Below are 18,046 nucleotides of genomic sequence, written 5' to 3'. Positions count from 1 at the left end.
CAACTTGTGCAACCTTAAGGTCTGAGGGGATGACGAAGAAGTGAGCATACTTTGTCAATCTGTCAACCACCACGAAGATGCAGTCCTTTTCGTTCACCTTGGGAAGACTTGTTATGAAGTCCATGGTTATACTTTCCCACTTATGTTTAGGAATAGGCAAAGGCTGTAGCAGCCCAGCAGGAAGAGTGTGTTCAGATTTGTTCTGCTGGCAAACCGTACATTCTCTTACATGCTGCAACACGTCCCCTTTCAGTCCCTTCCATGAAAATCTCTCCCGAATGCTTCTGTAAGTTTTAAGGAAGGCGGGGTGTCCAACCAGAGGTGAGTTGTGTACTTCTTTTAGAATCTTCTGCTTTAGTTTGGATTCTGGCACCAGGTATATCCGATCTTTATAGTAGATGATATCATCCACCACTCTGTACCGATCATCGTGGGTGTGGCCATCCATTATTTCATAGACAAATGTATTCTTGGAATATTCTACTAATAGTTGTGCCCTCCAATCAGCTGAGATCTGGTCTAGCAAGCAGATGATGGGTTTTCTGGATAAAGCATCTGCAACAACATTGTTCTTCCCTTTTACATATTCAGTGTTGAAATCAAAAGACTGAACTTTGCTTACCCATTTTTGTTGTCGTTCATTCAAGTCCCATTGCTCCAGGAAATATTTCAGACTTTTGTGTTCCGTACAGACGACAAACTTGGCACCTACCAGATACTGCTGGAACTGGTTAGTGCATGTACGATGGCCAACATTTCTTTGTCGTAAATGGAATATAGGCATTCTGTTGGTGTAAGCTTCGTGCTCTCATAGGCGATGGGGTGTCTATCCTGCATCAAAACTACTCCAATGCCCTCCCCGAACACGTCGCATTCCAAAATGAACGGTCGGGTGAAGTCAGGCAGTGCAAGAACCGGGCAAGTGCTCATGGCCTCTTTTAGCTTGTCAAAGGTGAGTTGTGCTTCTTCGTTTTACTGGAAAGCCCCCTTCTTCGTCAGATCCATTAAAGGTGCGCTAAGCTGAGAAAATCCTTTGACAAATCTCCTATAGTAACTGCACAATCCGAAGAATCCTCGCAGATTCGTGAGTGATTTTGGAGGAGGCCAGTCGAGCATAGCCTGAATTTTCTCGTGATGCACTTTAACCCCGTATTTACTAACAACATGCCCTACGTACAATATCTCTGTCATACCAAACTCACATTTGGACTGCTTGGCAAACAGGGACTGTTCCCTCCATGATACTCAGAACTTCATTCAGATGTTCAGGTGCTCCTCCCATACCAAGAGATACTTACGCAACTGTTTGTTGAAGATGCGGTTCATGCATGATTGAAATGTAGTAGGTGTGTTGGTCAATCCGAACAGCATGACCAGGAACTCATAGTGTCCGTAGTGGCAGTGGAAAGCCGTTTTCTCTACATTTTCTTCCCTCATTCAGATCTGATAGTATCTAAAACGAAGATCTATTTTTGAAAAATAGACCGTGCCATGTAGTTCATCCAACAACTCATCTATCTATGGGATGGGATACCTGTTCTTTTTTTTTTTTTGTTCAGCGCGCAATGGTCCACACACATGCGCATCATTTTGTCCTTCGTTTTGACCAACACCATGGATGACACGAACTAGCTAGAATTGGGACCGATCCATCCTTTCTCAACCAATTCCTGAATCGTCTGTTCGATCTCATCCTTGAATTTCTTGGGGTGGCGATACAGTGTGGTTATGACTAGTTTTGCCCCTGATTCCAACTCGATTGCGTGTTAAGACCCCCAATGAGGTGGTATGCCAGGAGGAATACCCATGAAAACTTTTTCATGCCTACTTAAGATATCCTGGAATTCATCATCCTATGGAGGTGTTCGGTGCCCCTTTATAGGTTTCGCCGAGATAAGACAATGTGCAACCCACGCAACGTCATCGTGCCGCAAGATTGCTTCCATCCGATGCGCGAAAACTTCCTTCGACCCTTTATTTGCTATCCCTCGGAGGACAACCTTCTTTTTGTCAACCACAAAAGTGAAGTCCATCCATTTGAAACTCTGAGTGTACTCATCAAGGGTCTCCATCCACTGTATGCCAAGAATGACTTCTTGTCAGCAAGGTCCACTATGAAAAAGTCCTTTGTCACCGTGTGATTCACCATTGTGATGCTCAGCTAAGGAACAAGGTGCGTGCAGGGCAGGAAAGTCCCTCCGGCAACCTTGACCTGAAAGCCTGCACATGCTTTTGTAGGGAGACTTCTTCGCTTTACCAAGGATGAGTTTATGAAATTCAAAGTAGCTCCGCTATCCAACATCATCGTAACCCTTTGTCCTTGAAGGGTACCCCGCACATGAAAAACTATGCACCTTGGACTGCCAAGCAATGCAATGGATCCTCCGCACTGTACCAAGGGGGCAATCCTCTCTGTACAAATGTTGGTGTCAATGTTAGGTTGGTCATCTTCAATCGGCATTTCTTCTTCTTCGTGTTCGTCCTCATCATCGAACACCACCTCGATGTAATGGATCTTTCCCTTCCTGAGGCATCGGCGGCCAGGCTCCCAAGGGCCCTTGTAATTGAAACACAATTTCTTCCTTCGAAGTTCCTGTCGGGTAGCTTCATCCAATGACGGCTTCTTGGGAAGAGGTTTGTCCCTCAAAAACGTCAGCGGTTTTGGATGTGAGTGACTTCGAGAGGATGAGGTTGATGCCATACTTTGTGCCTTACTGATTGCTTCTGACAGTTTAGACAAATTAAATCCCTTCACCCAACCCTTTAGTGGTTCTTCCAGTCCATCCATAAAGAGCATGACCCACCTTCTTTCGGAGATGTCCGTGACCAACACAAAAAGCCTCTGAAATTGCGCAATGAACTAATCTACCGATCCAATTTGCCTCAACTACGCCAAATCTTTGAAATTGAGCTCAGGGTCTTTCCCGTCAAATCGTTCTATTAATCTCTCCGTAAATTCCGCATAGGTCTTTATTTGATCATGCCCTAATGTGATGGTGTCGTGGTGCCACCATTCGTGTACAACTCCCTCCAAGTGCAATGCGGCAAATTTGATAGCTTCTTCTGGCATAGGATTCAGCTAGAAGTAGGTATCGGCTTTCATCACCCACGCTTGTGCTGAAATGGAACCTGATCCGTCAAATGGAGACAGATTCACCTTACTCAATTTTCTCCTCAGATCATCATTAAAGTATCCTCCTTTGTTTCCGCCTCCCGAGTATCTCATTCTCAAATCTGCATAATCTTTGTAGGAAATGTCTTCTTCAAGGTTCGCATTCCTCCAGTCCCCTCTTTATCTCTTCAAAAGTTGATAATCTCCCTTCGTGTTGTGTCTCCGTCCGTGGTGGAAAAGTCAACACGGAAGGCCGAGAGCATGCTGGCTGAGGGTCTGATTTATCCGTCACCGAGTGCCTGCTGTGACCATTTTGTTCTCCAAATATTTTGTTCTCAACCAACTTCTTGAGAGTTTCTTCCATGAGTCGCTGTGTATCAGTGATCTGTGCCTGATTCCTGGAAAGTTCCCTCAGAAGAGCCACAAATTCGGCAACAGTTGGTTCTCTTTCGTCTGCCATTCGATCAACAAAATGTGTCTTTTTCCGGCTATAAACTCTCATTCACTGTCTGGCATGATCGAAGCACTCTAATACCACTATAATGATCCGGGCTAACAATGGCGAGATTCTTCAAACTTGTGTTTCTAAATTGGATGCGAATATGCCCCTACAAGATGTTCATACAATTGCAAGGATGCCTTCTGTGATAGTCGTATGGTGGACAAAACAAATGTGGAGGTGAACACTAGACAAATCAATCTGTGATCGCAAAAAGAGGGTCGTACGATATTGTAGCAGACTGTACGGTTATGAGGGAAGGTCGTACAGATAGTGGAGAATGTCGTACGGTATGCAGGAAACCGTATAGTATCTTTGGGTTACTGGTGTCGTACGGTGGTATGTCGTACAATGATAAGAAAGTCGTACAGTGATGAGGGTGGCAAAAAGATAGAAGTCGTACGGTAAGGGCAAGTGTTCGATCAGAGACAGGAGTGAGGGTGTACAGTAAGGAAAGAGCAGAGGGGTCTTTGATAGTATTGAGCCAAGAACAAGCAAAGGCCGTTTGGCCCTAGATGAGGCGATATAGAAATGGCAGGAAGTGTACGGATAGGTATTATACCACAAACGGTGAGTGCTATACAAACACAAAAGATTAGAAGAATTGCAAATACAATAATAAAGATTTGAACACACAAATTCTTCTATATATGTTTGCCAAGAGAGGGCACTCCAATTTGCCAGATCCAAACAAGTAATACATGCAGTGACGAAGTAGGGTGAGGGTTGAATCCCACCGAAACTACACGAGCCAAATAGGGAAGATCTTTCACTTCTGAAATAGCAAACAATCCTGAATTCCAACAAGAATCCGCAGTACAGAGAAAATATAATCCAAACCATGACCCCAAACTTCCTACAAGCCGTACTTAAATACCCATCGGAAAACCTTTTCGAGCGTGTACAAAGATAGACAACGGTGACACAAATTACAATAACAAAAATAAAAATGGGTCCAATATAAAATAAATAAATCGGCCCGTTACAAAGATTAAATTATTATTTATTTTATAACGGGAACATTACACAAAACCAATTCATGTAATGACATATTAAGACCATGTTTTTGGTCAAAAACTTCCCAAATAATTGGTTTCTTGCAAAAATCTCTTGCATATTGGGGATTTGAGGGCACATTTTTGGCTTCTAAACACCTCATCTGTTGCTCATTTCGGATTCATTATTGCAAGGTTTGAAAAGGTCAAAATTTGGTTTGAAAGATTCAAAGTTGGAGAGAAGTCTTTCATTGCAACTTCTTTCTCCTTCATATTTGGCTCATTGATGTCCAAGTAGACAAATTCAACTTTGCTTGTCAATTCATGCTTATCTTGCTACTTTGTTGCATTTTATGGCTTGTTATTGCACACTTGTTCAAAGGCACGCCATGTATTGTGCAAAATTCCTTAGATAAGATGGTAACCTTCATTTTCACACACTTGGATTTTGGAAAAAATCCAAATTCGAAATTTGCATATAGGAAGCCAACTTGATGGTTCTCATGTTTGAGTCAAATACCAAAGGTATGTTTCATGTTCTACATATTTTCATTTTTGGATTGCTTGTTGTTTTGATTTCCTTCTCTCGGAAAAGTTAAGCATTCTTTTCGAAGAATGCAAGAGCATATCACACCATTTCATGCAAGTATCCGTATTCTACCAATACATGTCAAAACATATTTACATCCATTCCTTTCATATTCAATTACATATTGTGAGTATTTACATGTAATCTCACTCTCCATCTGCAATTACATATAATCTCACTCTCCATCCTTCATATGTGTTTACATGTAATCTCATCCTTCGAACCTAATTACATGAATACATCAAGTCATGATTACGTGTAAATCACTTTATATGTAATTACATCTAGAGAACCCGTTTTTGGCAGTTCACCCTTTAAATACCAAAATCAGCTTTGTCATTTGCACTCCCATGAGCTTAACTTGCATTCCAAAGAGCATTTACATGAAAACACAAATACATTTACATGTTATCCAACTTCCTAAGTCCCATTTTAGCCCTCCACACATACTTTCCATATCACATTGTCATGTCCCCTTCTCCGCACTAGTGTTTTGGTGTCAGGTTAATCTATCTCCACATCCGAATAGATTAACGGTATTAGCTATCAAAATGCCTGCCAATCACATTGGAGATTTTATATTATGTACTTCAGTTATTTATTAAAGTGTGTGTGGGTAAAGTTACTTTATGTTATAAAGTCATTTATCTTATAAAGTGACTTAAGTGACTACAGGACAAAATTGTGTTTTATCCCACTTCTTTGTTTCATTGTTGTTTCCCTCACTTCGAGGTTATAAAAGAAGAGCTTGCATTGGGATTTACACACAAAAATTCATAAACACAATATCCAGACTATTGGTTGCTTAAATGTGACTGGGTTATCTCAAGAACGAAAACCCTTGAGAGCTAGAAGCTGGATGTAGCCCCAGTTCTATAGATTGACGTCAATATTCGGCTCATTGGAGGTTCTTTTTGAGAAATCTCAGAGTTATTGAAAGGTCTTTAAGTTTGCCCAGTTCAGTTCAAGTATAATCAAGTTGGTACAGCTTACAGATTTTCTTTAACCTCTGCATTTTGTTGAAGCTCACGTGGTTATGTGTTTGTTGGTTATCATCTAGCATTTGCGTTTGGAAAGAGTCTGATTCAGAGGAGGTACAGTCTTTACATTACAAGAAAATCGCAGGTTTTAACATCACAAGGAGCCATGGGTGAACTTATGCAATGAAAGCATGGTCTGAGGTTACAGTCGACAGTTTGGTAGAAGGGGGAGATACTAAGTCTCATTCTATGTTGTGTAAGGAAGCATCCTTCAGTACAGAGCACGGAAGCCAGCATAGTTAGAGGCCGCAATTGACAGAGCAATCACGGGATTGGAGATTGCTGAGTAACATTTCTATAATTGGTCGGAATACACAGGTGGTGACTGGGGTGTACACGAGTGGATGTGTCACAGAACTCCTCACACCATACGCAATGACCACGTCCAAGCTCATCCTCTTCATTCACGGATTAGGGAGCACTTCTCTAGTCAGGATGGCGTTCATTAATGCAGTTCACAGAATCTTAAGGGAGTAACGGCAGTGGCTGTAGGTTGTCACAGTCATCAGCAATTCCCAAGTCACATCTTCACCACGGGTCTGCTATTATCTATTTGCCCTCCTGCAATTTTAATTAGAACTGCCATTATTGTTAGATTCTTAGTTTGCTTCTGAAAACAATTGGAGGTGTATTGTTCTACTAACATCAGTTTTGATATGAATATTAAATGCTAAGTTCAATCTGATTGTGCGCGGTGGTTTTTCCAGAGCACCATTACTGGTTAATCTTATCCATTCTTAGTTCTTAAATCAAGAAAGTGGCACTGGTTTAACAGAATATTTATATACTAAAGAAATAAGGTTGCATGACAATTGTTTGATAAAATATCTCAGTTCTAGAACTAAATTCAGTGGTTAGTTTTAGGGAAGCCTATTACACGCATCCAACTCATTGCATACTTTCCATGAGTATCTAACTCATACTCTCAATTCATTTTTTCTCAAGATCTGTCTTTGCCAATATCCTCATAGAGTCAATATCCATATCTTCTGACGATGTCTTCACACTTGGAATCTTCATGTTGCAGTACAAGACATGCCCCCATCTTCAAAGTCAAAAGGAAAGATGAAGTGTCAATATGACAAGGAGTTGGCACATGCAACTACATCTCAGGTTTCTTCTACCTTAGATAATGTTTCTGATACAAAGATTGGACATGTGGACATTGCTGAATTCCTACAAAGGGTCGAAAATCCTTCAAGCAAAGTAATAAGGCAAATAAGAGAAGTAACATGCACCTTGTATCTACTTTCCCTATGGCTGTCCTAGAACCTATGTTCATCTTAGGATGCGCCTGCCATTTCAATCCTAAATCCAAAACGATTAAAAATGCAGATAGAAAAGTTATGATCAATCTAGATCCAGAGGTGATTGAAAAGAATTTCAAAGTCCCTCAAAGTGCAGAATGTGCAGACTTATCAAAGCATACAGCTCTCTACTTGTGGAACCAAAAAAACCTAGATTACCAAAAGTATATGAATGCATATTACTTGACTATGAAAAGAATCAACTTTTCTACATGGCCAAAGACTTTACACAGATCTTACTTTAAGCTTGAATATAAAGACTTGATTACTCTTCTCAGCAGGGTGTGTGGCCTTAAAAAATGTAGAGAATTTGATTCATGGATGCTCAAATTCATTTTCTAAATCTATGATAATGAAGAACCCATCTTTTGGGGATTGCTCATCACTACGGCTTGGTGTGAACAGTTTCTTAACATGGAAACTTCAACGGCATTCTATATGAATTCATACCTGGTTTACATAGATGCAAATATGGGATCTTTTTCAGGTTTATCCACCAAGGGAGATCGCAACCCGGTTCCCATTTGGAATCACTATGAACAAATCACATTGACATAGAGTACGGTACATTATAGGAGAGTCCAAGATGTATTCTTTGGACATTTCATATGTCAATTTGATAAGGAGTTAGTGATCAGGAGGGTATCCAATGAAGCTTGGAACAAGTTGAATAAGTTTGGTTGCATCTTTCTACAATTTCTAACTTTCACTTATCAAAGGATTGGTTACTTAAAAGGAGAACCATATACACTACCAAGGTATCCTACTAACAGGATCATTCTAATGGAGTTAGCCAGGCAATTTATGGAGGTACAATCATATCAAAATACTCTACATAAGCCAAGTTTCAGTATCACTAACGCTAAACCTTTGGTAATTAGGCAATATATGTTCAACTCGGTATACAAGGCAAACGACATGGAGATAGAACCTCAACTAATTACCATGAAGAAGTTCAACCCTAGGAATGGTTTTCATTATCGAGGTTTGAATCCAAAAATCAAGAGAGCATTCACTCATGTTCATCACATGGAGGATGTATGGATTGATATGCGCATGGAGCTAGATACTATGAAGATGGATTGCTATAGGCTCACCTTGAAGAAAATCATTGATCTCAACATGGTTGAGATTCCACCCAATTTCTAGGCAAGAGACTATGACAGTATTCTAGATCCGGAATACCATCAGGCAAGCTTTGACAAGCGTTGTCCATTTCCCTTCAATTGGGAACACAAAGAATGTGTCTCTATATTTGATAGATTCCAGTCCATCTTGGCAAATGCCAACAAATGGCTAAAGATCAATCGCCTCAGCAAGGTATATCCTAAGCTTGGATTAGATTACAACAGTTCTGGACTAGTTGGAAGGAGATCTAAGGTGGAGATTACAATCCAAGATGGTGCATCTTCTTCAATGCCTAAGAAATCTCTCAAGATTAAGCTCAAAGGTGGAAAAGGGTTGAAGTCATCTCAAGAACCCCCTCAAGCACCAATTCAGGAAGAAGAAGTTGAAGAAGAATCTACATCTGAAGAAGAATCTGATGAAGAGGAAGAAGGAGAAAACATGATAATTTCTCCTCCAAGGCCACCAAATGCTCAAAAATCGCATACTCAAGATGAACCCCTATTGGATAATGTAGAAAATGTAATGTTCCCACTTTAGCAATTAAATTAATTTCTTATAAAGCCATTAAATAAATTAAAATTAAAAGGTGGCTTTACATTTAATTAATTTAATTAATTATTGTATTACAAAGGAGATGCTTCTAGAGTGTGTATTAATTATTGGAAAGGTGGAAGCCTCTAGAAGCACAATTAATTATTGCAAGAGAGGAGTTTCTAAAGAGTGCATTAATTATTGGAAGGGGGAAGCTTCTAGCACTTGCAATTAATTAATGTTTTAGTTCTTTCTAGAAGGGTGAAGGAATAGGATAAATAGGGGTGAGAGTCTCATTGTTTAGCATGGGATTACTGTATCGGATGATTATAACTTGCATTTGATAAGAGCTTGGATGTGTGAATCACACTCTTTTTTGGCAATAGAGACGTTCATTCTCTGTTGTAACATTCTAGACGTCATTCCCTTAGGGTTTGGCCTTTGGAATACATCTCTTTGTACTTGATTGCAGTATTTTTAGCATTCATATAATTTTCAGCATTGGTTCAGCTTTTGGGCATTCCTAGGTGTCCATTACAGTGGTATCAGAGAGCTTGCTTGCAAAGTGTTTCACGAAGTTATAACCAGTAGGTGTCCATTACAAAAAACGTGGATTCATTCTCCACTGTCTTTACATCTATCTCAGAAGTGAACATGTCAGCTTTCCCTATCTCTTCCGCAACTCCTCCCATTCTCATGGCAAAACAGTGTGAAACCTTGGGAGATGTTTTTGAGGATTTCCCATACCTCATAGAAGGACAAGTTTCCCAACTTGACACTTCAGTAGCTGGTTATGATATGTTCATGATGGAATCATCTCAAAAAGCACCTATGGACTCAACTGTACAAACTAAGGTATGCACAGTCACAACAAAAATACAATCAAGATCAATGTCTACTATAGCCACTATTCCTATTTTAGCTGATGAGGGTTTTAGCTTGCCTGCATGGTTGGAAAAATTACTATGAAAAGGAGGAAAGTAGTGCTGCCTTTGGACAATCTACCTATCAAGAAGACCAAATCCAAATTTTTGAAAGACAAGATTGTTTCATGAATTGTGGTTTGCTCTGAGAAAACCAAATATGCTGAAGTTGCAGAGCCCTTGTAGAGAAACCAACTGAGGAACTTAATTGTTCAGATTATAAGATCACCAGGATTGATCTTGGTAAACAAACACAGCTGGGATTTTTGCAAGATGCTCAAGACGCACTCGCTAATGTGTCTAGAAGCAATCATGAGCTTTGGGAAAAGAAAAATCAGCTTAAGGAAGAAGTCACTCGCCTAAATGAGGTTATTCGACAACAATCATCACAACCTACAGCTACTACTTCTCATACAGCGAAGAATTAAAAATTGATTGAAGTAGCCAAAACTTGGTTTGGAGAAGTTGTCTCAGAAAGCTCAAAAGGAGTGCATGGCATCAAAGATGTGGTCAAAGTTCTTGAACGCATTAGAGAAATTGAAGAAAGTATACACGACTTGAATATTTCTATGAATCAAGAAGCTAGCACTCTAAAAGAACTTTTGGTAGATTGGGAAGAGATAGCCAATACGGATTTCGATGGCATGGTGGCATGTGAAGTCATTCCATCTTCAAAGACGTTTTACAAATGCCAAGGTCTCATGGGACACAAGGAAGAGACACTGGAAAAACTACTGACCAAGTTATGGGCAGCCTTGGAAGACTGTCAGACATTTGAAACAGATCTTATATGCAACTTGGAACAAATAGGACACATTGTTCTCACTAAACATGACAATTTGGTCTCAACAGAAGAAATGATTTTAGAATACACAAACAGAGTCAATGTTGAACTTGATTCTGTCGGCTCATATACGATGAATAGATTTACAACATATAAATCAATGGCAAAGCATCTACAGGATTTGATTGCAGCAAATTACAAGATTGTAAGATCAGCATACACCGATATAGTCAGGTATGAGGCCATATCAAAATTAATGGAGATCTCAAATCTTCCTACAGTAAATGACTACATCGCCAAATACAAGGCACTTCAAAATAATCCTTAAGATTATTCACTCTACTTTCATCTTCTCTCTTTATTTTCATGCATGTAGTTAGAGAGGATGTATTGCATGAAATTGTGTCATTACATGTAATATGATTTGCATGTCCTTATGACATGTAATCCAATAATTTCTCTCGTTAGTTAGACTAGGTCAAAGTTGGTTGAGTTACTCCCACTTTTCCTCCTCCTTTTTCTCAACTCCTTTGCCTATATAAAGCAGTGCCCCCTCATTGTAAACATCATCTTTTATTGTATGCAAGAAAACTTTGGAGAAGTGTGCAAACATAACTTTGATTGTGTAGTACTATTTTGAACGAGAAGTGAATACAAAGAAACAATTGGAGCTGAACTTTGATTGAGTGCAATTGTGATTAGTGTAAATTGAAAGCTTTGACTGTGATTTACATTTGTTATCTTTGATTCATGTGTTTTTTGTGTTCTTGAAAATTGAGTATAAAGAGTTAGGAAGCAATCGAAGCCGAAGCTTTGACTAGGAGCGGTTGTGGTGATACATAGACTAGGAGCTTTGACTGTAGCTTGTAACTCTTTCTTAATTAACAAAAATAGTTAAAATTGGAAATCTTTATGCCCCAATAGTAAAGGTTATTCTTATAGCATAGATTAAGACCGAACTTAGTCAAACTGGCACGCTTTCAACTAGCCTTTGTATTAGTGTCTTTTTATCGATATCACCGTTTACAACTTTAGATAAAACTAAAAGTGTAGCTAGAGGTTTCATCTAAGAGGATTCTTTTCTGAAAGAGAAGAGAAAATAATATTGGTAATACCCTTTCAAATCTTTCAACTTCTTGCTTACCTTGAGTTGATCCAAGAAACGGTGAGAAGGGGGAGCCTTCCCTTTAAGGTGGGAGACACTTTGTATCACACGCTATGGATGGTCTACCTATTTTGTGACTGAATTTTACCCAAACTATCAGTTGCAAAATATCCACCCAATTGGACTTTCCTATCTAACAATTGGTATCAGAGCATCAAGTCCTTGTTGATAAAGAAACTTTGTAGTTTGACAAGATCCATAGCATTCACAAAGGAAAGTCTAAAGTTTGATGGAGATAACTATGACAATTGGAAGGACAAGCTAAGAACTCACTTGATCTACATGGGCATTGATTACTACATGGTTACAAAGACTCAATACACTGTGAAAGAAGAAAAGGATCTGCTTCCTCTACTACTAAAAAGAAAGAGGTATTTATGCACAACATATATGCTAGAGAGGCACAAAACTTTGCACTTCCAAAACCAAAATCTATTGAGGTAAAAGGTCCACAACTTCCTTATGATATTTGGAAAAGGTTAGAAGCACTATATGAAGGAGATTAATATGTGAAGAAATCTAGATTACAGAATTGAAAAGAGAATGCAAAGATGCAATAAGATAAATTAGTTAGGTCATATGCTCCAAGGATCAATGAGATCGTTGCAAGCATTAAAGGTTGTAGTGGAACTATAACAAAAGATGAGGTAGGTTACAAAATTTGGGGGTCACTAACTCCTGCTTATGAAACAAAGGTGATTGCTATAGAAGAAGTCATTCCAATTATGCAAGATTTTAATAGAGAAACTTTGATTAGAGAGTTGCAAGCATTTCAATCTAGAATGAAGCCTAATCTACCTAGATCTAAGACTGTTTTTACTGTAAGGAAACTCAGGTGCGGAAACAACTTCCTACACTAATCTCTTAAAAGAAGTATGGTGCAAATCCTATTAAAATCTTTTCACTTACAAATTTGATATCATATAAACAACAATATTGCAGCCAACCATGCATACAGAAAATAGACAGAGAAAGAAACACATAACGCAAAGATTTGCAAGGTGGGGAAAAACCTTTTGGTAAAACAACCCCACCCCTTCAAAACCTACACAATGTATTATCTTCAACACAAGGTTACAATACACTTGCAATGCAAGTTTAACAGCAACAATAGAAGACTCCAGCAGCACCTTAGTACCTGCACACTCTCCTCTTCCTCTCGCTTGCATTTACAACATGCAATATTGCTTTTATAAACATCTTAAGACCCAACAAAATGCCCACAAAGGAGTTGGGCGTTTTTCATGGCTCAACCACCAAGAACCATGCACAATGCCACATGTACATGCAATACCAAGAAAAGGGCGTCCATCTCTTGAATATGCAATGACAGATTGTCATAGAATCTGCCAAAAATAGCGGTCACAAGAGAAGTGTAAAGGAATCCGTCATACCAACCTATTTTTGGCATATTCTCTTACACACACCAACCACTCATTCTTGGGCGCCCAAATAGGCCCCAAGTCATAAGATGCTCTTACACCTGTCATAGCTCATTCCTTAAATAGCTCTTACGCATCATAGGAATCCGTCATAACCATTTCAGCCATGATCTCCTTCACACACTTCAAGATGCCGACACATGTAAGTGATCAATATGCCAACTAGACATGTACACTCACATTTACATATTATTTGCAAAAATACATTTTACAAAACAAATAATAATAAGAATAGGAATTAGACAAGGTTGAGACACCTTATTCCTAACATTCTCCCACTTGTCAAACACCTTGTAAGAGCAGCAGCAACATCACAGGAACTAACCGCTATAGGCCAAAGGCCCATAGACTCCGAACACCATCTGAACTTCTCAGTGCCCATTGGTTTCGTCAATGCATCTGCAACATTCTTTGCGGTATCCACCTTCTCCAAATTTACCTTTCCATCTTCCACCATATCTCTCACAAAGTGAAACTGCACATCAATGTGCTTCGTTGTGGCATGGAAAGTTGGATTCTTTGCAAGGCAAATAGCACTCTGATTGTCACACCAAATAGTAATCTGTTCTGCATCAACACTAACATCAGAACACAATCTCTTAAGCCAAATGGCTTCCTTACAAGCATGAGTAGCAGCCATGTACTCAGCTTCTGTAGTGGACAAAACAACCACAGGTTGTCGCTTGCTCATTCAACTGATGGCACCACCAAACATAGTGAACACATAAGCACTGGTGGATCTCCTGCGGCCAATATCACCTGCCCAATCTGAATCCACAAACCCATGAATACAAACTGAATGCGGAGATCCAGAAGAGTTACCATGATAACATATGGAGTAATCTGATATACCCCTCAAATATCTGAATACTCGCTTAACTGCATCCCAATGTACCCGTCCAGGATTAGCCATAAAACGACTCAAGACTCCCACTGCTTGGGCAATGTCTGATCTAGTACAGACCATAGCATACATAAGACTGCCAACTACACTAGCATAAGGTACTCTACTCATGTCCTCCATCTCAGTAGGAGATTTTGGACAATCATCTACAAATAACTTTGTTCCCACAGAAATAGGAACACATACTGGTCTACAATCTGCCATGCTGAACCTATCCAACACAGACTTCACATACTTACTCTGACTCAACCAAAGTTTTCTGTTAGACCTATCTCTACTGATTTCCATACCCAAGATGTACCTAGCTACCCCAAGATCTTTCATCTCAAATTGTGCTGACAACTGACAAATCCAATTGACAACACAAAAGCATCAAACTTAAGGTACCACATCCTAGGAGACTGCTTCAAACCATATAGAGATTTCTTTAATCTGCAAACTAAGGATTCTTTACCTTTAACAATGTAGTGCTCAGGCTGTGACATATAAATCTCTTCCTCCAAATCACCATGAAGGAAAGTTGTCTTCACATCCATCTGTTCTATCTCTAAATCATATGATGCGGCAAGAGATAACAGAAATCTAATGGATGTCAACTTTGCAACAGGAGAGAATATTTCACCATAATCTATTCCCTCCACCTGTGAATACCCCTTTGCAACCAACCTAGCTTTGTACCTTTCAACACTGCCATCTGCACAGAATTTCTTCTTCAACACCCATTTACAACCAACGGATTTTCTCCCTTTAGGGAAAGGTACAAGGTCCCAAGTTTTGTTTTTCTCTAATGAAGCCATCTCATCATCCATAGCCTCAATCCAGGAAGCTGCATCTTCCATGCCCAAAGCCTCTTTCACAAATCTAGGCTCATCAGTGTTAGTAATCAAAGAAAAAGCACAACTGGAATCTAACATAGAATAACTAAACCTTTCTGGTTGCTTTCTTTCTCTCGTGGATCTCCTCAAGGGCTGAGGTTGAGGTTGTTCTTCCTCTTCTTCTGAACTATCAAAGCTGCTAGAGCTCTCCTCATCATTATACCCAACATGGTCTCTCTGTTCAGTCTTCTCAGGGGTAGAAGGCAACTGACCATCTTTTTCCTTTTCTTTTTTATCTGGTTGTAGCACAATAGGAGATGTTAGCTCTCTAAAAATAACATTTCTACTATACAACACCTTACTAGTCACAGGATCCCAAAGCTTGTACCCTTTCACACCAGCACTGTACCTGATGAAAATACATTTAACAGCTTTGTTTTCCAACTTAGATCTTTTCTCCTTTGGAATATATGCATAAGCTTCACAACCAAAAACACGAAGATGTCTAATTGAAGGCTTCTTACCAGACCACACCTCCATGGGTGTCTTAACAACAAGGGCTGATGTATGGAGATCTATTAACCAAATAGCAAGCAGTGGCCATAGCTTCGACCCAAAACCTTTGTTCTAAACCAGCTCCACTAAGCATACTCCTAGCCTTCTCCATCAGTGTCTTGTTCATTCTCTCTGCAACTCCATTTTGCTGTGGGGTATAAGGAGTTGTCTTATGCCTCTCGATACCTTGTTCTTTATAGAATTGTTCAAACTCTGCTGAGCAAAACTCACCACCATTGTCAGTTCTCACACACTTAATCTTCTTACTAGTCTGATTCTCTACAAGGGCTTTAAATTCCTTGAATCGACTAAAGACTTGTGTCTTACTTCTAAGGAAATAAATCCATGTCCTTCTACTGTAATCATCTACGAAAGATACAAAAAATACAGACTTGGAGATTGAAGGAACTTTTACAAGACCAAATACATCAAAATGAATAAGATCCAAAACATTAGAAGATTTGTGAGAACTAGAGTAAAACAAAACACGATTTTGTTTACCATAGACACAGTGTTCACAGAAGTCGAACTCGAGATTGCAATCATTTAACCCCTCAACGAGATTTTTTTTTTCAGGGTTCTGACACCCTTTTCACCAATGTGACCAAATCTCAAATGCCACAACATTGTCTTTTCTGCAGGAAGCTTACCTTCCAAAGTGTTTGCATTGCCATCAGGACCAATAACCACAGTATTCTTCACTGCTCGTTCCGATGGTGAGGATGAAGAATTATTACATAGAGGAATACATGCATCTAGCTGAAATAAGGTACCTCTCCTAGTACCCCTTGCAAGCACTATCGATCCTCTCATCATCTTGCATCCTTCTTTCAAAAAAACAACTTGCACACCTACATCATTCAGCATACTTACAGATAATAGGTTTCGTGCCAAACTTGGAATGTGCATAACTCCATTGATTCCCTTTACTCGTCCATCAAGAAATTTCATAGTGACCCTTCCGCGTCCAACTATCTTTAGGTGAGAATCATCACCCAAGTACACCTTTCCACCATCGAACTCTTCATATTTTGAGAACCAGTTTTGATGAGAGGTCATGTGAAAAGATGCACCTGAGTCAACCAACCACACATCATCAGATGCATGGGCTGCCAAAGCTACGATGAATGCATCGCCATCTTCTTGAGATCTTTCTGAAGCTGAATCTGAACCTTTCTTCTTCTTCTTGGGCTCTTTGCAATCTTTACGGAAGTGCCCAGGTTTATCACAGTTCCAACATTTTGCCTTGGACTTATTGGAAGTCTTTGACTTCCCATGGTATTTGGATCTACCCTTATTGTCAGACTTATTGTCATTTTTCTTCCCTCTTTCCATGGATCTCCCACGAACAGAAGGGCATCTTTTTCCGAAACGGAAGCCTTTCTCCGCATCTCCTCTGATAGTAGCGAAGACACCACATCATCCATTTTGAAAGTGACTAACGTGCTTCCGAGAGCAATCACAAGATGGTCCCATGAATCCGGTAAAGAACACAAAAGTGTGTAGCAACGATCCTCCTCCTCTAACTTGACACCAGATGATGTCAACTGTGCAGCCAACAGATTAAATGCATTTAAATGATCCGTTAAGGATCCACCTTCCTCCATTCGCAGAGAATACAACTTCTTCCTCAGGAACAACTTGTTCACCAAAGATTTGGCCTGATACACGGCCCCAAGTCTTTCCCACAAACTATATGCGGTTTTCTCATCTAGAACATTCAGAAGAACTGCATCGATTAAACAGAGTCTTATGAGACCCTTAGCTTTACGATCTTTGATATCCCAATCTGCTTGAGCTACAGTTGTTGGTCTCGTAGCATTTGAAGTCGCTTCCCATAGGTCACGATCTTCCAACATGTCCTCCATCTTGAGTTTCCACAGCTCGAAATTAGTGCCATTAAATTTCTCCACCTCCATTCTTCCATATGATGAACTCGCCATCTCAATCTGCAAATAATATTCAAGATGCTCTGCACAAGACTCCCACTCAACTTGAGATTAGCTCAAAAAACCCTACCCAACAACTAGGATCAACAGTTGATCAAGGTCTGATACTACTTGTAAAGAAACTCAGTTGCAAAAACAGCTTCCTACACTAATCTCTTAAGAGAAGTATAGTGCAAATCCTATTAAAATCTTTTCACTTACAAATTTGATATCATATAAACAACAATATTGCAGCCAACCATGCATACAGAAAATAGACAGAGAAAGAAACACATAACACAAAGATTTGTCGGTGGGAAAAAACCTTT

At 39.6% G+C, this 18,046-nt stretch overlaps 1 pseudogene across 1 annotated transcript in view; it reads right to left on the bottom strand.

Moving 5' to 3' along the window:
• LOC149528307 (transcription factor E2FB-like) overlaps positions 1-18,046 on the bottom strand; it is a 245,554-nt pseudogene that overhangs the window by 183,972 nt on the left and 43,536 nt on the right. The gene's annotated exons all lie outside the window — the stretch shown is intronic.

Source organism: Cupressus sempervirens, chromosome 11 (genome assembly GCF_028749045.1).
Source record: "Cupressus sempervirens isolate cs-2001-9-10 chromosome 11, ASM2874904v1, whole genome shotgun sequence".
NCBI classification, from domain to species: Eukaryota; Viridiplantae; Streptophyta; class Pinopsida; order Cupressales; family Cupressaceae; genus Cupressus; species Cupressus sempervirens.
The sequence above is the reverse complement of the archived record's forward strand: the minus strand, read 5'-3'. Positions and strand labels throughout refer to the sequence as shown.